This window comes from Hypanus sabinus, chromosome 31 (assembly GCF_030144855.1).
Source record: "Hypanus sabinus isolate sHypSab1 chromosome 31, sHypSab1.hap1, whole genome shotgun sequence".
Taxonomy (NCBI): Eukaryota; Metazoa; Chordata; class Chondrichthyes; order Myliobatiformes; family Dasyatidae; genus Hypanus; species Hypanus sabinus.
In genome coordinates, this window is record NC_082736.1 from 27,297,200 (window position 1) to 27,319,524 (window position 22,325).

General features: G+C 57.6%; 1 long non-coding RNA gene across 1 annotated transcript; it reads left to right on the forward strand.

Annotated features, from left to right (window-relative positions):
• The first annotated feature begins 249 nt into the window (after positions 1-249).
• On the forward strand, positions 250-7,416 carry LOC132384008 (uncharacterized). Its single transcript, XR_009508823.1, has 3 exons — positions 250-876; positions 3,693-5,217; positions 5,683-7,416. It is a non-coding gene; the product is annotated as an uncharacterized LOC132384008 (long non-coding RNA).
• The last annotated feature ends 14,909 nt before the right edge of the window (positions 7,417-22,325 follow it).

Genomic DNA, 22,325 nt, shown 5'->3' on the forward strand with positions numbered 1-22,325 from the left:
TCTCCCCCTCTCTCTCCTTCTCTCTCCCCCTCTTTCCTTCTCTCTCTTTTTCTCTGCCCTTCTCCTTCTCTCTCCCTCTCCCCTCCCCTCTCCTTCCTCTCTCCCTCTCTCTCTCCTCTCGCTCTCCTCTCTCCCCCCTCTCTCTTTCTCTCCCCCTTCTCCTTCTCTCTCTCTTTTTCTCTGCCCTTCTCCTTCTCTCTCTCCTTCTCCCTCTCCCTCTCTTTCCCTCCCCCTCTCTCCTTCTCCCTCTCTCTCTTTTCCCTCTCCCCCCTCTCGCTCTCCTCTCTCTCTCCCCTCTCCTGTCTCTCCCTCTCTCTCCCCCCCCCTCCCTCTCAACTCTCTTTCCCTCTCTCTCTTTCATATCTGCATCTCCCAATAAGTGTCAGAAGGACAGGGGAGTTTCACACCGGAGCGTCCGCATCAGTAACACCCACTCTCGCCAGCAGAGCTTCGGGCTTTTTATAAATGCCGACAAGAACCGGAGGGGACGTTGATGGCACAGCCGGAGGAACCTGAGTCCTCATTGTCCCTCCCTCCGCCCGGTTCTCATCGGGGAGCTGCTCTGGGTGCCCAGGTCCAACTAAAGCCCTGGCAGGTTTACAGAACTTCGGCAATTATTTCCATCACTTCCGTGCGGGATTGCAAAATCTGGATCTCTCCTGCCCCTCTAACAAAAAAGCCGGATTGATTAAATAGGTTGGGATTCCCAGAGGACTGTTCTCCGTGTGTAGGCGGGGATGAAAACAATCTTGTGCCTCAACCAGCCACCACTTCCTGAAGAACTACCTCGGGTTGTCATAACCACACTTGTGGACGGAGGCTGCAAGCTGGCTCCCAAGTATGCCGAGAGCTCGCCATCCGCTGTTGCGCTGTGAGGTAAGTCCTCGTTCACCAGACCACCCCGCTCTGCCCGCGGGCTGGGCATCCTCAGCGGCCAGAAGTTACCCGCTGAAACCCCTGCCTGATTCTCGTACAACGTCAGGGCTGACATTTATCTTCCTGTTTCCAGATACTTCCAGAATATTAGTTGTGTGTTTGTATGTAGACGCAGAGGGGTGGGGAGAGGGAGAGAGAGGGAGGGAGAGGGAGAGGGAGAGGGAGGGAGAGGGAGAGGGAGAGAGAGAGAGAGAGAGAGAGAGAGAGAGAGAGAGAGAGAGAGAGAGAGAGAGAGAGAGAGAGAGAGAGAGAGAGAGAGAGAGAGAATATACTGTAGATATATAGTATATACTGTACACAGGAGCTGATGTTATATAAATATACATTGTATTTGTGATGTATGTATGTACATATACTTATATCTATCTAATTAACTACAGTCTCTCTCTTTCTATATATATATATATTTAGGTGTGTGTATACATTTAAATGTATATATATTGAGTGACAGAGAGAAATGTGATGTATATGTGTGTGCATATATTAATAATATTTAACAACTATATATATAAGCATACAGAATCAATTTCTCCTGTCTCGTACAGCACTGGATAGGCCATGCGTGAATCCATGGTTTCTTCATCTATGTACAGTTATACACTGGCGAATAACTGCATGGGCTGGGTCCGTGCTCAGCTGCTAATCATATACAGTACCCAGTGGGTGAGAGGAAATAATTTCCTCTCACATGTGCTTTTGTTTTAACTCCTGTACGTGTATGTGGAATCCAGAAGGTGGAAGAGTCACGTTCTGGCACCTGATCTGGTGTGAATCAGTGAATCATGCCTGAACAGTTACAATACCCTTGTGGGTGAACCAGGGCATTTCACACCCTCCTGGCTCCTCAAGTCTCTTGTGTACACAGGAACGGATTTAGGCCACTCGGCCCATCGATTCTGCTCTGCCATTCCATCATGGCTGATGTATTTTCCCTCTCAACTCCATTTCTCAATAACCTTTGACGCCCTTACTAATCAAAAACATGTCGGCCTCCTCTTTAAAGCAACGACTTGGCCTCCACAGCTGCCCGTGGCAATGAGCGCCGCAGATCTCAGGGCCAGTTGCCCGCCTGGTTCTCCGCGGTCCTCGTATCCCTCAACGGGTCTGTCTGTGTATCGCACACAGGTGGTTAGAAAAGACAGTAAAACTTCTCCAACATGAGTAAATCTGCAGATGCGAGAAATCCAAAACAACACGCACAAAAAGCTGGAGGAACTCAGCAGGCTAGGCAGCGTCTGTGGAAAAGAGTAAACAGTCGATGTTTCAGGCCGAGACACATCTTCAGGACTGGGGAGGAAAAAAATAAGAAGTCGGGGAGGGGTGGCGGGAAGGGAGGAAGAAGTGCATGGTGTAGGTGATAGGTGGAACTGGGAGAGGGGGGCAGGGTGAAGTAAAGAGCTGGAAGCCGATTGGTGAAAGTGATAGGGCTGGGAGAAGGGGAATCTGACAGGACAGGACAGAAAACAAGGAGAAGGAACACCAAAGGGAGGTGATGCCCACGATTCACCCCCGTTATAGTTACTAATCTACAGATTTGCTGAGTCTGCCCGCAGGAAAAATGCATTTTAGGATTGAATGTGGTGACATATACGTACTCTGATAATAAAACTCAGTTTGAACTTTGGCTGATAGTTAATCTCAAAATTTCCTTCATATCTAAAAGTCTACCCAGATTCCGAATCGGGTTTATATCGCCGGCACGTGTCGTGAAGATTGTGGTTTTGCGGCAACAGCATTATAATTTGATAAATTACAATAAGAAATATATATTTTATAAATAAATGAAAAAGAAAGCAGAAAAATTGAGGAGTGTGATCGTGGAAAAAACAAGACACCAAAAAGACAGTGAAGCAAGTCAATATTTTCAATCGGCAAATGAGCAGCTATTCGAGACACTCTTGTAAGAAAAGGCCAGCCTGACCCAATATCACGTGACATATTTATATGCTGACGATCAAAGGTAACAGCAGGACAACCTCCATAGTTACAATGTACCTACAATGCTTCCTTTAAACTGCATGTGGTTTTCACACACCTGCTTCTTCGCACCCACACTCCCGACACCCACAACGAACGTTAATCAGCGTTGCCTCACTCCCTTTCTCTCTCCAGCTGCATTCATGCATATCCAGACATCTCAGGTCAATGGGGTGGTTTCTGGTTTGCAATTGTCATGGGGTAACCCTAGTTTGTAACGGGGTTCCAGAATAGACCCTATGAACTGTGCTGCTATTAAGAGAGAGAGAGAAAGGGGCGGAGCAGGTTGATGGACAGCCGGTATCCCAAGGTAGAAGGAGATGAGTTATTAACTTCAAACTCTTCTGCATAATCACTCAGAGTTGAACTGCGTGTAACGAGAGCTGTATAACCCATCTCCTTCTACCTTAGGCCACAAACTTATCAATCACCCCTGCTGTGGACACTTTATGGAGGCCCAAGATCCGTACGCTCCACGACCGCTGGACTAAGTGTGTAAATGTAGGAGCGGACTGTGTTGAAATATAAATCTGCTAGGTTTTCTAAAATCGAGTCCTTCTACCTCAGGCCACAAACTTATCAATCACCCCTCATAAGCGAATGATCTAATGCCAATGAAAATAAGGTGGACAGCTTCCTTCATTCACCTGAGATTCCATAGATTACTCCCAGCGAATAGCCAATGTTTGATGACTGAGTTACTGATGTTTGTTTTTAAATTGCTCTTTACTGTTTTCCCTACATTGCCTGACGTCTGTAACCTTTCTCTCTTTCACCAGGGCCTGTTAAAGCTACATCTGCTTGCCACGAGGATGGGCCGTCCGTCTGTCACCGAGTACCATGGTAGGTGGGACTGCAAAGAAGACCGTGAGGAATCAATCCTAGCCCTGCTGGGGATTGTCGGGACTGTCCTGAACTTGGTTGTGATCATCTTTGTCTACATTTACACTTCTGTTTAACTGGAGAACGACCCCAGAAGCGGCTGGCTCCGCAACCGGACTCGTCGCTTTGTAATGAAGGCTCACGGCCTGCCAACAATGCTTACCCCAGCGACATCAGCGGCGGTCAAGCTTCACGACTGTAACATGCGGACGATCCTCGGGTTTTCATCAGGAATGGCTTTCGTCCTCCCAATTTCAAAACAAGAATTATGACGTCCAGCCATCTGGGAAGGCTGGCCTCTTCGGTGACGCTTAAGTGTACCGTAATGTAAATAGTATTTATTCACCACTTTATGAGGTACACCTGCTCGTTAATGCACTTATCTAATCATCCAATCAGGTGGCGGCAACTAAATGCATCAAAGCTCGCAGACACGATCAAGCGGTTCAGTTGTTGTTCAGACTGGATATCAGAACGGGGGAAGAAATGTGATCTTAAGTGACTTTGACCGTGGAACAATTGTTGGTGCCAGATGGGGTGGCTTGAGTATCTCAGAGGTGGCTGGTCTCCTGGGATTTTCATGCTCAGCGGCCTCTAGAGTTTACAGAGAACAGTGCGAGAAACAAACAAGTGACTGGCACAGAGAGAGGTCGGAGGAGAATGGCCAGACTGGTTCAGGCTGACAGGAAGGCGACAGTAACTCTAATAACCACAGTGGCATCGAGAAAACAACCTCTCCCTCAATGTCTCAGAAACAAAGGAGCTGGTCCTGGACGACAGGAGGAATGGAGACGGGCTAAACTCCTAATGACATCAATGGACCAGGGGTTGAGAAGGTGAACTGCTTTAAGTTCCTCGACATCCCCATCCCCGAGGATCTCACGTGGTCTGTACACACCGGCTGTGTGGCACAACAGCACCTCTTTCATCTCAGACGGTTGAGGAAGTTTGGTATGGGCCTCCATATCCTAAGGACTTCCTACAGGGGCACAATTGAGAGCATCCTGACAGGCTGCATCACTGCCTGGTACGGGAACCGTACCTCCCTCAATCGCAGGACTCTGCAGAGAGTGGTGCGGACAGCCCAGCACATCTGAAGTTCTAAACTTCCCATAATTCAGGACATTTACAGAGACAGGTGTGAGAAAAGGGCCTGAAGGATCATTGGGGACCCGAGTCACCCCAACCACAAACTGTTCCAGCTGCTACCATCCGGGAAACGGTACCGCAGCATAAAAACCAGGACCAACAGGCTCCGGGACAGCTTCTCTCACCAGGCCATCGGACTGATAAATTCACACTGACACAACTGTATTTCTATGTTATATTGACTGTCCTGTTGTGCATACTATTTATTACAAATCACTATAAACGGCACATTGCACATTTAGACGGAGACGTAACGTAAAGATTTTTACTCATGTAAGTAAGTAGTAAAGTCAATTTAATACAAGGAGGGGGGAGGATGCCAGAATAAAAAGATTGGGAGGGGAGGGGAAGGAGGCTGGCTGGAAGGTGAAAGGTGAAGCCAGGTGGGTGGGGAAGGTCAAAGGCCGGAGATGAAGGAATCTGATAGGCGGGGAGAGATGCAGTTTAATTATGCATCGTGTTCAACGCAGACAATGTGGACTGAAGCGCCTTTCCCTCGAATGGGCCGCTCGTGGCTCCCTCTGAGTGGAGTGGAGGCGTCCAGCATGTCTCAGCCCTCAGGCCTTGTAGCGGCGCGGGCCTGGGGGGGCTGCTTGCAGGCTGCATGTGGGGGGGGGGGGCAGCGGTAAGTCGCGTCCCCGGACCTTGCCGTGTGCAAAGTTGTCCGCCACATCTCTCGCCAGGGCGACTGTATTTCACTGGCTGCAAGGTAAACGTTTCTGTTCTCCGTTTGTATAGGGTTTACAGCCAGCCCGGAGGTTTCATCGCAGAAAGCGGAAGAGCACTGGCAGGTCTCTGGGAGTCGCCGACAGCAAGGCAAAAACCCAGATCTCAAGAGGCCGTAAGGAGCCAGAGAGCAGAGAAGGCCAACCGAGGCCCAGCGTCGGCCAGAACCGTTCACGCTTCCGAGGCCCGCGGTCGGTTCGGAGCCGCTGCTCCTCGTGAGGGCGCGTCTTCGTATTGGCCAGGCGGCTCGCGACCGGCTCCTTGGGGAATTCTGGCGGACTGCCTGCTTTCTTCCACGGCTATGCCTGTAAGTTTACCGCGACAAGCACTGGCCAGTCTGAGGGGACTCAATCAGGATTGGAATCTGGTTTAACATCTGCGGCACATGTTGTGAAATTTGTTAACTTTACGTCAACAGTGCAATCAAATACATGATAAATATAAAAACTATTAATATATTGGTAATACAGAATTACTGTAAATATAGACATAGATATAATAATTAAATAATAATGAGAAAAAATGAATTACAGTAGGTATATATGTGTAGGCCTCTGTTAGTCTCGATAGACCATGGATTTGCACTTTGGAAAGTTTCCATGGCGCAAGCCTGGGCAGGGTTGTGTGGGAGACCGGCAGTTGCCCAAGCTGCAAGTCTCCCCTCTCCATGCCACCGATGTTGTCCAAGGGAAGGGTATTAACACCCAAGCAGCTTGGCACCGGTGTCGTCGCAGAGCAATGTGTGGTTGAGTGCCTCGCTCAAGGACACACATGAACAGCCTCAGCCAAGGCTCGAACTAGCGACCTTCAGATCACTAGATCAATACCTTAACCACTTGGCTACGCGCCAACACAAAGTTTATATATATATTAAACAGTTAAATAAGTAGTGCAAAAACAGAAATAAAAAAAGTAGTGAGGTAGTGTTCCTGGGTTCGATGTCCATTCAGAAATTGGACGGCAGAGGGGAAGAAGCAGTTCCTGAATTGCTGTGTGTGTGTCTTCGGGCTCCTGTACCTCCTCCCTGATGGTAGCAGTGAGAAGAGGGCATGCCCTGGGTATTGGGGGTCCGTAATGATGGACGCTGCCTTTCTGAGGCACCGCTCCTTGAAGGTGGCCTAGTCACGACGGAGGTTGGTGCCCATGATGGAGCTGACTGGGTTTACAACCCTCTGCAGCTCACTTCGATCCTGTGCAGTAGATTCCCCCCACCCCATACCGGACGGTGGTGAATCAAGTTAGACCTGGACTCATCCCCACTTCCCACTTTCTCAGAAGGACTGCTTACAATGACGACACTTCCAGTTTCTTCCCCCCGAACCCTGGGCACGGTGGTATATGGTCACGCACTTGGCTAGAAGGAATATTTTCTAAATTGGGAGTGAATTCGAAAGTTGGGGAGACCTAGGGCCAGGATTCCCTGGAGATGAACTTCAGCTGGGGTGGGGGGGTGGTGTAAGGAAGGCAAACGCAACGTTGGCATTGGTCTCCAGAAAAGCAGGCACCTCATACAAAGGGATTGGGCAGACCACACCTGGGGTATTGAGAGCAGTCTGAACCCCTCACCTGAGACAGGACGTGCTGACTTCAGAGAGGAAGCTCATGAGAGCGACCCCGGGAACGAAGGGGTTAATCTATGAGCCGCAGACGCTGAACGCCGGAGGAACTCAGCAGGCCAGGCAGCATCGACGGGGGTGAACGAACCGTTAACGCTTCGAGCTGACGGCCCTTCTCCGGGACCAGGAGGGAAAGGGGGGGGGGGAGACGCCTTAATTAAAAGGTACGGGGGAGGGGGGAGGCTAGCTGGAAGGTGACAGGTAAAGCCAGGTGGGTGGGAAACGTCAAGGGCTGGAGGGGAAGGAATCTGATAGGAGAGGAGAGGAGAGGGGACCATGGGAGAAAGGGAAGGAGGAGGGGACCCTGGGGGGGGGTGTGTGTGAGAAGAAGTTAAAGGGCAGAGTGGGGAATAGAGGGTGGGGGGGGTAGCTTTGTTCACCAGAAGGGGAAATCGATGTTCATACCATCAGGTTGGACATTACCCAAATGGAATATAAGGTGTTGCTCCCCCACCGAGGGTGGCCTCACATTGGCACAAGGGGAGGCCACGGACGGACACGTCGGAATGGGAATGGGAATGAAAATGTTTGGCCGCCAGCAAGTCCCATTTGTGGTGGATAGAGCGGAGGTGCTCGAAAAAGCGGTCCCCCCGATTTACAACAGGTCTCGCCAATGTAGAGGAGGCCACATCAGGAGCACTGGACGCGGTAGACCCTTGTAGACAAGCAGGTGAAGTGTTGCCTCACCTACGGGGTCTGGGCTTGTACTCACTGGAGTTTTGAAGAGCGTTGGGGGGATCTCATTGAAGCCTATCAAATACTGAAAGGCTTAGACAGACTGTACAGGGTATGTGGAGAGGATGTTTCCTATAGCGAGGGAGTCAAAGACCAGGGGGCGCAGCCTCAGAATACAAGGATGTCCCTTTAAAACAGAGATGAGGTGGAATTTCTTTAGCTAGAAGGCGGTGAATCCATGGAATTCATTGCCACAGGTGGCAGTGGAGGGCAAGTCATTGGGCATGTCGAAATCAGCGGTTGATAATTTCTTGATTGGTAAAAGCATCAAACGTCATGGGGAGAAGGCTGGAGAACGAGGTTGAGAGGGGTAATAAATGATAGGATGGCGGTGCAGATTCGATGGGCTGAATGGCCTGATTCTACTCTTGAGTCTGCTGGTCATTTTCTTCCTAGACTTCACCATCTCCTTCCCGGCCCATCAGATCAAAACTCAGCAGGCAAGAGGAAAGGAAATCAGGTGCAAGATCGTATTAAAAAAACAATATTGAGGCAAAATGTGTGGTAATGCTTGTCCTTTTGCAATTGATTGGTGTAAAGGCACTTGGATTAGCCTGAACTGTTCTGGTAACTAAAGTTTTAATAAAGCTACACCCGCAAAATGTTGGAGGGTCTCGGCCCGAAACATCGACTGTTCACTCTTTTCCACAGATGCTGCTTCTATAGATGCTTTCTCCTGCACTTTGCGTGCGTGTTTGTGTTGCTCTGGATTTCCAGCATCTGCAGATGATCTCAGGTCTTTAATAATGTAACTATTCGGAAGTTGCTTTATCGGGTGGAGAGGTAGCGTAGCGGTCAGCACAACTCTTAACAGTACAGGCGACCAGGGTTCAATTCCCGCCGTTGCCTGTAATTGAATTGAATTGAATTGAATTTTGGTGTATTGTCATTTAGAAACCACAACTGCAATGCAGTTAAAAATGAGACAACGTTCCTCCAGAATGATATCACAAAAGCACACGACAAAACAGACTACACCAGAAAATCCACGCAATGTTTGGCAATCCCCAAATCCAGTCCGGAGAGGCTGCTGCGTATTAATATCGCGCTACCGTCTTAGCGTGTTCCCCGGAAAGGAGCTCCAAATCCACCAAATAAAACCCAGACACACCAAGTCAGGAGAGCAACTCTGTAAGGAGTTTGCACCCGATTCCTCACGTGGGTTTCCTCTGGGTCGCCCGGTGCGTCATTGTAAATTGTCCTGCGATTAGGCGAGGATTAAATCGGGGGATTCCCGGCTGGCTCGAGGGGACTATTCTGTGCTGAATTTCAATCAGAGGAAGTTACAGAAGGAAACATCAACGTTGATGTTGGGGGGGGGGGTGGAACATCGAGCAAGTCAGCATAGTGCAGGCCTCTCGGCCCACGACGTTGTGCTGACTTTCTAACATATTCCAAGATCGAACTCACCGTCCCCCTCTGCATAGTCCTGCATTAGTTTTCATCTGAGCGCCCAATCAGATGTTTTTTTTTTGACGTTCCTAATGTTTCTCCCTCTACCACCGTCGCCGGCAAAAACTGCCTCTGATATCCGAAAACAAGAGAAAATCTGCAGAAGCTGGAACCCCGCAGGCCAGGCAGCATCTACGGGAAAAAAGGAGCGTAAACGGTCAACTCCATCAGGACTGGAGGGAAACGAAAGCTGAGGAGTGCGGGTAGGAAGGTGGGGGTAGGGGAGGAAGAAGTATGAGGTGGTAAGGGATGGTTGAAACCAGGAGAGGGGGAAGGCGTGAAGTAAAGAGCTGGGAAGATGATTGGTGGAGGAGATAAAGGGCTGGTGAAAGGGGAATCTGACAGGTGAGGACAGGAGGCCATGGAAGAAAGGGAAGGGGGAGGAGCAGGAGAGGGAGGTAAGGAGGTAAGGTGAGAGAGGGAGATGGGAATGGGGAATCGTGAAGGGAGGGAACTTCATCCGGGGGTGAGGAAGGCATTCGTTTCCAGAGAAGCAGGCACCTCATTCAAAGGGATTGGGCAGACCACATCTGGGGTATTGAGAGCAGATCCGAGCCCCTCACCTAAGAAAGGACGTGCTGACTTTGCAGAGGAAGTTCACGGGAGCAATCCCGGGAACAAAGCGGTTAACCTATGAGTCACAGACTCTGAACGCTGGCAGCATCGACGGAGGTGACTGCCTTCTGGGGCAGAGCATTCCACAGATCCACAACTCTCTGGGTGAAAAAGTTTTTCCTCAACTCTGTTCTAAATGGTCTACCCCTCAGACCATTCTTAAACTCTGGCCTCCGGATCTGTTCTCGCCCATCATCGGGAACATGTTTCCTGCCTCTAGTGTGTCCAATCCCTTAATAATCTTACATGTAAGGGTGGGTTCCCTTAACAGAGAATGCCTGTGCGTAACTTTGTTTAACAAGGGGAGGTGGGCACACAGGCAGCCACCATGCGGTCCTTGACAGATTGGGGGGGGCAGGGCCTAGAGGCGTGGAATATAAGATGACTGGGGGCCCTTCAATGCCAGAGCCTTTGTTTCCACCCCCCCTTCACTGGTGTTGTGACGTGTCATCACCTCCCGCCGGCCCGATCGCTGAGGTCTTGGTTGGCTCGCTCTTTGTCCAGAACTTCACCCTTGACCTTTATTTGCCGGGGGGGGGGGGGGGGGGGTGGCGCTGTGGAGGTATGTCTCTACCAAAGGAGGCGTGAGGCACTCCTTCCCTCCGCTAGCCTCCAGGTCACCCTCGGGCAAGGTGTAGCCCCTGCTTCCCCACCCCACCCCCAAGCTAAGGGTCACGTGAAGCCAGGTCTATCCAGAGAGCCACGCCAGTCATGGCTCAGCACTGCCCTCACCTGGTCGGAGGTCACTCCACCTGCCTGTCAACATTTTGCCCATCCCAACTACTCAATGCACTCTTAACCATTGGCTACCTTAATTGGATTAACCCGTCTAGCACCAAGCCATTGGCCACCCAGTGAATTACCTGGGCTGGACCCTCCAGCCCCCCGACCTATAAGGGGTGCTACATGTGCTTGGCTCGCTCTCTTTTTGCCATCCTCGAGGGAACACCCTGCCTCACTCCAGGCTGAACACTGCAGAACAGCGTTGGAGACACGTGGTGAGCCGTGCATTGAATAGGGTCGTGGGGGCGTTTATTGTTGTCCCTGTAGCAGAGAGCCGTGCCTGCCCATAGTCAGGGGTGGTGGGTATCATAGCTACTTTTCCCTTGCTTGTATGTGTACCTGTACTCTGTCCCCACACCGTTTTCCCGTGTATTGAACGGCTGACCCGACTTTTCCCATGCTCGTCTATCCTAAGCACGTTTGTGCGAATATTGTAGCCACTTGTGTTGTTCCCAAGCTCTTCTCCCCTTGTAAGTAAACTCCTCATTATTAAAACTGTGTGTTCAGAGCTCTTGCCCTTGAGACCCAAAGAATCTGCCCCATTTCCATCACAACACTGTGGGAGCAGCTGCTGGAGCCGGTGCAGATCACAATCCTGGTTTTGTGACCACCGACGCCGGGCAGACAATCTCTGAAGAGTATTGGTAATGGCCGCAGTCACCCGTCTTGTAAAGACACTGGCCCAGGAGAAGGCGATGGCAAACCACTTCTGTAGAAAAATATGCCCAGAGCAGTCATGGTCATGGAAAGACCATGATTGACCACGTCAGACGACATGGCACATAATGATGATGTCATATGACGTGGCATGTAATGATGATGTTGATGATGACCCTACCAGGAGCTAGGCGCCAAATGCCATCGCTGTCAGGATCTCAGGATCTCATAAGCCTCTCCGCCACGATAATCGGAGAGGTCTGTTATAGAACTTGATGACTGGACCAACCCTATTATTGATACCAGAATGGTAAACAGCTAACTGGATGTAAAACAGCTTTTTTGTCCATTTTTTTGGTCCCACCAGAACAGATTGAGGCAAAATGAGATGATGAGATGGTTACTATTATACAGTCTCTTGGAAAAAGTCTTCAGCCCCAAAACCATTTTTACCGTTTGCTGTCTCAGTTTCTAAATCTATAAAAATATTGAAGTGGGATTTTTTTCAGCTGATCGACAAAACATTGTCCATCATATCATATCAAAAGAAAAATTCCAAATGTCAACAGATTGACGAAAAATTAAGAACCAAAATTGTCAGGCTGGGAAAGTATTCATCCACCTTCAATCAAGATGGCGCCAGAGCCATGTGCGAGTGAGGCAAGTAACAGAAGGATTATACAGATTAATAGGTGGCTGAGAGGATGGTGCAGGAGGGAGGGCTTCAGGTTTGTAGATAATTGGGCTTTGTTCCAGGGAAGGTGGGATCTGTTCCGAAGGGACGGTTTACACCTGAACTGGAGCGGGACTAACATTCTTGCAGGGAAGTTTGCTAGCACTGCTCGGGGGGGGGGGGGGGGGGGTTTAAACTAGATTTGCAGGGGGTGGGGATCCAGAATGTGAGAGAGGATAGCGAGAGGAAGAATAAAGGACAGGTGGGAACTACACGGTTCCGGAATATTAAGTGTGTAGTAGAGAAAGGTGAGGTGGAACAAGTGATAAGGAGGACGCATGTACAGAGGGATGGTCTGACAGAACATGGAGTTAAATGTGTTGAAAGAATAAGTAAATTTAGGAAGGACAACAAAATTCTAGGGGCATATAGCCCGATGGGAGTTCGGGGAGCTGGGTTAAGCACAATAGGTGGCGATTCAAACAGAGAGAGGAGAAATGTGCTAAAAATTCTATATCTGAATGCACAAAGTGTCAGAAATAAGGTGGATGAGCTTGAAGCCCAGGTGCGAATGGGTAACTATGATGTTGTTGGGATAACGGAGACATGGCTGCAGGGAGATCAGACCTGGGAAATGAATGTACAAGGGTATACGTGCTATCGTAGGGACAGAAATGTGGGCAGAGGGGGTGGGGTGGCCCTGTTGGTGAGGAATGAGATTCAGTCCTTTGCAAGGGGGGACATTGGGTCAGGAGAAGTAGAGTCTGTGTGGATAGAACTGAGGAACAGTAAGGGCAAAAGGACCCAAATGGGTGTTGACTACAGGCCACCAAACAGTAGCATGGATATTGGGTGCAAGTTGAATAGGGAGTTAACATTGGCATGTGGCAAAGGTAATGTCGCAGTAGTTATGGGGGATTTCAACATGCAGGTGAACTGGGAGAATCAGGTCGGTGCTGGACCACAGGATAGGGAGTTTGTAGAGTGCCTACGGGATGCATTCTTGGAACAGCTTGTACGAGAGCCGACCAGGGACAAGACTATTCTGGATGTAGTGTTATGTAATGAACAGGATTTGATAAGCGATCTCGCAGTAAAGGAGCCATTAGGAGGTAGTTTTTATCTGCAATTTGAGAAGGATAAGGGCAGCTCTGAGGTGTCAGTGTTGCAGTTGAACAGGGGAAACTATGGAGCCATGAGGGAGGAGCTGGCCAAAGTTGACTGGACGGATAGCCTAGCAGAAAAGACAGTGGAACAGCAATGGCAGGTATTCTTGGGAATAATGCACAAGGTGCAAAATCAGTTCATCCCCCAGAGAAGGAAGGATTCAAAGGGGGGAAAGGGGCCACAGTGGTTGACAAAGGAAGTCAGAGATTGCATAGCATTAAAAAAAAGGAAGTATGACAGAGCTAAGGTGAGTGGGAGGACAGATGATTGGGAAGTTTTTAAGGAACAACAGAACTTAACTAAAAAGGCTATAAGGGGAAAAAAATGAGGTACGAACGCAAGCTAGCCAGGAATATAAAGGAGGATAGCACAAGCTTTTTTAGGTATGTGAAGAGAAAGAAGATAGTTAAGAACAATGTTGGGCCCTTGAAGAATGAATTGGGTGAAATTGTTATGGGAAACAGAGAAATGGCAGAAAAATTTAATAAGTACTTTAGATCTATCTTCACTAAGGAAGACACAAGCAATCTCCCAGATGTATGGATGGGCCAAGGACATAGGGTAACAGAGGAAATGAAACAGATTGACATTCAGAAGGAAATGGTGATGAGAAGACTGATGGGACTGAAGGCTGACATCTCCCCAGGTCCAGATGGTCTGCATCCTAGGGTACTAAAGGAGGTGGCCCTGGAAATTGCGGATGCATTGGTAATCATTTTCCAATGTTCCTTAGATTCAGGATCAGTTCCTGAGGATTGGAGAATGGCTAATGTTATCCCACTTTTTAAGAAAGGAGGGAGGGAGAAAACAGAGAACTATCGACCTGTCAGCCTAACATCAGTAGTGGGGAAGATGCTAGAGTCCATTATTAAGGATGAAATAGTGACATATCTAGATAGCAGTGATAGGATTGGGCCGAGCCAGCATGGATTTACCAAGGGTAAATCATGCTTGACTAATCTGTTGGAGTTTTTCGAGGATGTAACCAGGAAGTTAGACAAGGGAGATCCAGTGGATGTAGTGTACCTCGATTTTCAGAAGGCATTTGATAAGGTCCCACATAGGATATTGGTGGGTTAAATCAAAGCTCAGGGCATTGGAGGGAAGACATTGACATGGATAGAAAACTGGTTGGCAGATAGAAAGCAAAGGGTAGCGGTGAATGGGTGTTTCTCGGAATGGCAGGTGGTGACTAGTGGAGTGCCACAGGGCTCGGTATTAGGACCACAGCTGTTTACAATTTACATCAACGATTTGGATGAAGGCATTGAGAATAACATCAGCAAGTTTGCTGATGATACTAAGCTGGGTGGCAGTGTGACATGTGATGAGGATGTTAGGAGAGTTCAGGGTGACTTGGATAGGCTGGGTGAGTGGGCAGATACTTGGCAGATGACATTTAATGTGAATAAGTGTGAGGTTATCCACTTTGGGAGTAAGAACAGGAAGGCAGATTATTATCTGAATGGTGTAGAGTTAAGTAAGGGGGAAATACAAAGAGATCTAGGAGCCCTTGTTTATCAGTCACTGAAGGTGAATGAGCAAGTGCAGCAGGCAGTGAAGAAGGCTAATTGAATGTTGGCCTTTATTACAAAGGGAATTGAGTACAAGAGCAAGGAAATCCTCTTGCATTTGTACAGAGCCCTGGTGAGACCACACCTGGAGTATTGTGTACAGTTTTGGTCTCCAGGGTTAAGGAAGGACATCATGGCTGTAGAGGAAGTGCAGCGTAGATTCACGAGGTTAATTCCTGGGATGTCAGGACTGTCTTACGCAGAGAGGTTAGAGAGACTGGGCTTGTACATGCTGGAATTAAGGAGATTGAGAGGGGATCTGATTGAAACAGATAAGATTATTAAGGGACTGGACAAGATAGAGGCAGGAAACATGTTCCAGATGCTGGGGGAGTCCAGTACCAGAGGGCATGGTTTGAGTATAAGGGGTAGGTCATTTAGGACAGAGTTAAGGAAAAACTTCTTCTCCCAGAGAGTTGTGGGGGTCTGGAATGCACTGCCTCGGAAGGCAGTGGAGGCCAATTCTCTGGATGCTTTCAAGAAGGAGCTAGGTAGGTATCTTATGGATAGGGGAATCAAGGGATATGGGGTCAAGGCAGGAACTGGGTATTGATAGTAGATGATCAGCCATGATCTCAGAATGGCGGTGCAGGCTCGAAGGGCCGAATGGTCTACTTCTGCACCTATTGTCTATTGAACAATGATTCCTCTGGCGACATCTTTCAGATAGCCAACCTGTTCAATTATTTCACGGGGGAGGGGGAGACACTCGGAAGCGGGGTCGGCAACGTTTGGACTGAGCTCGCGCCGGCCGCCCTTCGCGGGAGGACTGAGCTCGCGGGAGGACTGAGCTCGCGCCGGCCGCCCTTCGCGGGAGGACTGAGCTCGCGGGAGGTCTGAGCTCGCGCCGGCCGCCCTTCGCGGGAGGACTGAGCTCGCGCCGGCCGCCCTTCGCGGGAGGACTGAGCTCGCGGGAGGTCTGAGCTCGTGCCGGCCGCCCTTCGCGGGAGGACTGAGCTCGCGGCGGCCGCCCTTCGCGGGAGGACTGAGCTCGCGCCGGCCGCCCTTCGGGGAGGACTGAGCTCGCGCCGGCCGCCCTTCGCGGGAGGACTGAGCTCGCGGCGGCCGCCCTTCGCGGGAGGACTGAGCTCGCGGGAGGTCTGAGCTCGTGCCGGCCGCCCTTCGCGGGAGGTCTGAGCTCGTGCCGGCCGCCCTTCGCGGGAGGACTGAGCTCGCGGCGGCCGCCCTTCGCGGGAGGACTGAGCTCGCGGCGGCCGCCCTTCGCGGGAGGACTGAGCTCGCGGCGGCCGCCCTTCGCGGGAGGACTGAGCTCGCGGCGGCCGCCCTTCGGGGAGGACTGAGCTCGCGCCGGCCGCCCTTCGCGGGAGGACTGAGCTCGCGGCGGCCGCCCTTCGCGGGAGGACTGAGCTCGCGCCGGCCGCCCTTCGCGGGAGGACTGAGATCGCGCCGGCCGCCCTTCGCGGGAGGACTGAGCTCGCGCCGGCCGCCCTTCGCGGGAGGACTGAGCTCGCGGCGGCCGCCCTTCGCGGGAGGACTGAGCTCGCGGGAGGACTGAGCTCGCGGCGGCCGCCCTTCGCGGGAGGACTGAGCTCGCGCCGGCCGCCCTTCGCGGGAGGACTGAGCTCGCGGCGGCCGCCCTTCGCGGGAGGACTGAGCTCGCGCCGGCCGCCCTTCGCGGGAGGACTGAGCTCGCGCCGGCCGCCCTTCGCGGGAGGACTGAGCTCGCGCCGGCCGCCCTTCGCGGGAGGACTGAGATCGCGCCGGCCGCCCTTCGCGGGAGGACTGAGCTCGCGGCGGCCGTCCTTCGCGGGAGGACTGAGCTCGCGCCGGCCGCCCTTCGCGGGAGGACTGAGCTCGCGCCGGCCGCCCTTCGGGGAGGACTGAGCTCGCGCCGGCCGCCCTTCGCGGGAGGACTGAGCTCGCGGCGGCCGCCCTTCGCGGGAGGACTGAGCTCGCGGCGGCCGCCCTTCGCGGGAGGACTGAGCTCGCGGCGGCCGCCCTTCGCGGGAGGACTGAGCTCGCGCCGGCCGCCCTTCGCGGGAGGACTGAGCTCGCGCCGGCCGCCCTTCGCGGGAGGACTGAGCTCGCGGCGGCCGCCCTTCGCGGGAGGACTGAGCTCGCGCCGGCCGCCCTTCGCGGGAGGACTGAGCTCGCGGCGGCCGCCCTTCGCGGGAGGACTGAGCTCGCGCCGGCCGCCCTTCGCGGGAGGACTGAGCTCGCGCCGGCCGCCCTTCGGGGAGGACTGAGCTCGCGCCGGCCGCCCTTCGCGGGAGGACTGAGCTCGCGGCGGCCGCCCTTCGCGGGAGGACTGAGCTCGCGGCGGCCGCCCTTCGCGGGAGGACTGAGCTCGCGGCGGCCGCCCTTCGCGGGAGGACTGAGCTCGCGGCGGCCGCCCTTCGCGGGAGGACTGAGCTCGCGGGAGGACTGAGCTCGCGCCGGCCGCCCTTCGCGGGAGGACTGAGCTCGCGGCGGCCGCCCTTCGCGGGAGGACTGAGCTCGCGGCGGCCGCCCTTCGGGGAGGACTGAGCTCGCGCCGGCCGCCCTTCGCGGGAGGACTGAGCTCGCGGCGGCCGCCCTTCGCGGGAGGACTGAGCTCGCGCCGGCCGCCCTTCGCGGGAGGACTGAGATCGCGCCGGCCGCCCTTCGCGGGAGGACTGAGCTCGCGCCGGCCGCCCTTCGCGGGAGGACTGAGCTCGCGGCGGCCGCCCTTCGCGGGAGGACTGAGCTCGCGGGAGGACTGAGCTCGCGGCGGCCGCCCTTCGCGGGAGGACTGAGCTCGCGCCGGCCGCCCTTCGCGGGAGGACTGAGCTCGCGCCGGCCGCCCTTCGCGGGAGGACTGAGATCGCGCCGGCCGCCCTTCGCGGGAGGACTGAGCTCGCGCCGGCCGCCCTTCGCGGGAGGACTGAGCTCGCGGCGGCCGCCCTTCGCGGGAGGACTGAGCTCGCGGGAGGACTGAGCTCGCGGCGGCCGCCCTTCGCGGGAGGACTGAGCTCGCGCCGGCCGCCCTTCGCGGGAGGACTGAGCTCGCGCCGGCCGCCCTTCGCGGGAGGACTGAGCTCGCGGCGGCCGCCCTTCGCGGGAGGACTGAGCTCGCGCCGGCCGCCCTTCGCGGGAGGACTGAGCTCGCGCCGGCCGCCCTTCGCGGGAGGACTGAGCTCGCGCCGGCCGCCCTTCGCGGGAGGACTGAGCTCGCGCCGGCCGCCCTTCGCGGGAGGACTGAGCTCGCGGCGGCCGTCCTTCGCGGGAGGACTGAGCTCGCGCCGGCCGCCCTTCGCGGGAGGACTGAGCTCGCGCCGGCCGCCCTTCGGGGAGGACTGAGCTCGCGCCTGCCGCCCTTCGCGGGAGGACTGAGCTCGCGGCGGCCGCCCTTCGCGGGAGGACTGAGCTCGCGGCGGCCGCCCTTCGCGGGAGGACTGAGCTCGCGGCGGCCGCCCTTCGCGGGAGGACTGAGCTCGCGCCGGCCGCCCTTCGCGGGAGGACTGAGCTCGCGCCGGCCGCCCTTCGCGGGAGGACTGAGCTCGCGGCGGCCGCCCTTCGCGGGAGGACTGAGCTCGCGGCGGCCGCCCTTCGCGGGAGGACTGAGCTCGCGGCGGCCGCCCTTCGCGGGAGGACTGAGCTCGCGCCGGCCGCCCTTCGCGGGAGGACTGAGCTCGCGCCGGCCGCCCTTCGGGGAGGACTGAGCTCGCGCCGGCCGCCCTTCGCGGGAGGACTGAGCTCGCGGCGGCCGCCCTTCGCGGGAGGACTGAGCTCGCGGCGGCCGCCCTTCGCGGGAGGACTGAGCTCGCGGCGGCCGCCCTTCGCGGGAGGACTGAGCTCGCGGCGGCCGCCCTTCGCGGGAGGACTGAGCTCGCGGGAGGACAGAGCTCGCGCCGGCCGCCCTTCGCGGGAGGACTGAGCTCGCGGCGGCCGCCCTTCGCGGGAGGACTGAGCTCGCGCCGGCCGCCCTTCGCGGGAGGACTGAGCTCGCGCCGGCCGCCCTTCGCGGGAGGACTGAGCTCGCGCCGGCCGCCCTTCGCGGGAGGACTGAGCTCGCGGCGGCCGCCCTTCGCGGGAGGACTGAGCTCGCGCCGGCCGCCCTTCGCGGGAGGACTGAGCTCGCGGCGGCCGCCCTTCGCGGGAGGACTGAGCTCGCGCCGGCCGCCCTTCGCGGGAGGACTGAGCTCGCGGCGGCCGCCCTTCGCGGGAGGACTGAGATCGCGGGAGGACTGAGCTCGCGCCCGCCGCCCTTCGCGGGAGGACTGAGCTCGCGGCGGCCGCCCTTCGCGGGAGGACTGAGCTCGCGCCGGCCGCCCTTCGCGGGAGGACTGAGCTCGCGCCGGCCGCCCTTCGCGGGAGGACTGAGCTCGCGCCGGCCGCCCTTCGCGGGAGGACTGAGCTCGCGGCGGCCGCCCTTCGCGGGAGGACTGAGCTCGCGCCGGCCGCCCTTCGCGGGAGGACTGAGCTCGCGGCGGCCGCCCTTCGCGGGAGGACTGAGCTCGCGGCGGCCGCCCTTCGCGGGAGGACTGAGCTCGCGGCGGCCGCCCTTCGCGGGAGGACTGAGCTCGCGGCGGCCGCCCTTCGCGGGAGGACTGAGCTCGCGGGAGGACTGAGCTCGCGGCGGCCGCCCTTCGCGGGAGGACTGAGCTCGCGGGAGGACTGAGCTCGCGCCGGCCGCCCTTCGCGGGAGGACTGAGCTCGCGGCGGCCGCCCTTCGCGGGAGGACTGAGCTCGCGGCGGCCGCCCTTCGCGGGAGGACTGAGCTCGCGCCGGCCGCCCTTCGCGGGAGGACTGAGCTCGCGGCGGCCGCCCTTCGCGGGAGGACTGAGCTCGCGGCGGCCGCCCTTCGCGGGAGGACTGAGCTCGCGGGAGGACTGAGCTCGCGCCGGCCGCCCTTCGCGGGAGGACTGAGCTCGCGGCGGCCGCCCTTCGCGGGAGGACTGAGCTCGCGGGAGGACTGAGCTCGCGGCGGCCGCCCTTCGCGGGAGGACTGAGCTCGCGGCGGCCGCCCTTCGCGGGAGGACTGAGCTCGCGGTGGCCGCCCTTCGCGGGAGGACTGAGCTCGCGGGAGGACTGAGCTCGCGCCGGCCGCCTTTCGCGGGAGGACTGAGCTCGCGCCGGCCGCCCTTCACGGGAGGACTGAGCTCGCGCCGGCCGCCCTTCGCGGGAGGACTTGGCTCGCGGGAGGACTGAGCTCGCGCCGGCCGCCCTTCGCGGGAGGACTGAGCTCGCGCCGGCCGCCCTTCGCGGGATTACTGAGCTCGCGCCGGCCGCCCTTCGCGGGAGGACTGAGCTCGCGCCGGCCGTCCTTCGCGGGAGGACTGAGCTCGCGGGAGGACTGAGCTCGTGCAGGCCGCCCTTCGCGGGAGGACTTGGCTCGCGGGAGGACTGAGCTCGCGCCGGCCGCCCTTCGCGGGAGGTCTGAGCTCGCGCCGGCCGCCCTTCGCGGGAGGACTGAGCTCGCGCCGGCCGCCCTTCGCGGGAGGACAGAGCTCGCGCCGGCCGCCCTTCGCGGGAGGACAGAGCTCGCGCCGGCCGCCCTTCGCGGGAGGACTGAGCTCGCGCCGGCCGCCCTTCGCGGGAGGACTGAGCTCGCGGGAGGACTGAGCTCGCGCCGGCCGCCCTTCGCGGGAGGACTGAGCTCGCGGCGGCCGCCCTTCGCGGGAGGACTGAGCTCGCGGGAGGACTGAGCTCGCGGCGGCCGCCCTTCGCGGGAGGACTGAGCTCGCGGGAGGACTGAGCTCGCGCCGGCCGCCCTTCGCGGGAGGACTGAGCTCGCGCCGGCCGCCCTTCGCGGGAGGACTGAGCTCGCGGGAGGACTGAGCTCGCGGCGGCCGCCCTTCGCGGGAGGACTGAGCTCGCGGGAGGACTGAGCTCGCGCCGGCCGCCCTTCGCGGGAGGACTGAGCTCGCGCCGGCCGCCCTTCGCGGGAGGACTGAGCTCGCGGGAGGACTGAGCTCGCGGCGGCCGCCCTTCGCGGGAGGACTGAGCTCGCGCCGGCCGCCCTTCGCGGGAGGACTGAGCTCGCGGGAGGACTGAGCTCGCGGGAGGACTGAGCTCGCGCCGGCCGCCCTTCGCAGGAGGACTGAGCTCGCGCCGGCCGCCCTTCACGGGAGGACTGAGCTCGCGCCGGCCGCCCTTCGCGGGAGGACTTGGCTCGCGGGAGGACTGAGCTCGCGCCGGCCGCCCTTCGCGGGAGGACTGAGCTCGCGCCGGCCGCCCTTCGCGGGAGGACTGAGCTCGCGCCGGCCGCCCTTCGCGGGAGGACTGAGCTCGCGCCGGCCGCCCTTCGCGGGATTACTGAGCTCGCGCCGGCCGCCCTTCGCGGGAGGACTGAGCTCGCGCCGGCCGCCCTTCGCGGGAGGACTGAGCTCGTGCCGGCCGCCCTTCGCGGGAGGACTTGGCTCGCGGGAGGACTGAGCTCGCGCCGGCCGCCCTTCGCGGGAGGTCTGAGCTCGCGCCGGCCGCCCTTCGCGGGAGGACTGAGCTCGCGCCGGCCGCCCTTCGCGGGAGGACTGAGCTCGCGCCGGCCGCCCTTCGCGGGAGGACAGAGCTCGCGCCGGCCGCCCTTCGTGGGAGGACAGAGCTCGCGCCGGCCGCCCTTCGCGGGAGGACTGAGCTCGCGCCGGCCGCCCTTCGCGGGAGGACTGAGCTCGCGCCGGCCGCCCTTCGCGGGAGGACTTGGCTCGCGGGAGGACTGAGCTCGCGCCGGCCGCCCTTCGCGGGAGGACTGAGCTCGCGCCGGCCGCCCTTCGCGGGAGGACAGAGCTCGCGCCGGCCGCCCTTCGCGGGAGGACAGAGCTCGCGCCGGCCGCCCTTCGCGGGAGGACTGAGCTCGCGCCGGCCGCCCTTCGCGGGAGGACTGAGCTCGCGCCGGCCGCCCTTCGCGGGAGGACTGAGCTCGCGCCGGCCGCCCTTCGCGGGAGGACTTGGCTCGCGGGAGGACTGAGCTCGCGCCGGCCGCCCTTCGCGGGAGGACTGAGCTCGCGCCGGCCGCCCTTCGCGGGAGGACTGAGCTCGCGCCGGCCGCCCTTCGCGGGAGGACAGAGCTCGCGCCGGCCGCCCTTCGCGGGAGGACAGAGCTCGCGCCGGCCGCCCTTCGCGGGAGGACTGAGCTCGCGCCGGCCGCCCTTCGCGGGAGGACTGAGCTCGCGCCGGCCGCCCTTCACGGGAGGACTGAGCTCGCGCCGGCCGCCCTTCGCGGGAGGACTTGGCTCGCGGGAGGACTGAGCTCGCGCCGGCCGCCCTTCGCGGGAGGACTGAGCTCGCGCCGGCCGCCCTTCGCGGGAGGACTGAGCTCGCGCCGGCCGCCCTTCGCGGGAGGACTGAGCTCGCGCCGGCCGCCCTTCGCGGGATTACTGAGCTCGCGCCGGCCGCCCTTCGCGGGAGGACTGAGCTCGCGCCGGCCGCCCTTCGCGGGAGGACTGAGCTCGTGCCGGCCACCCT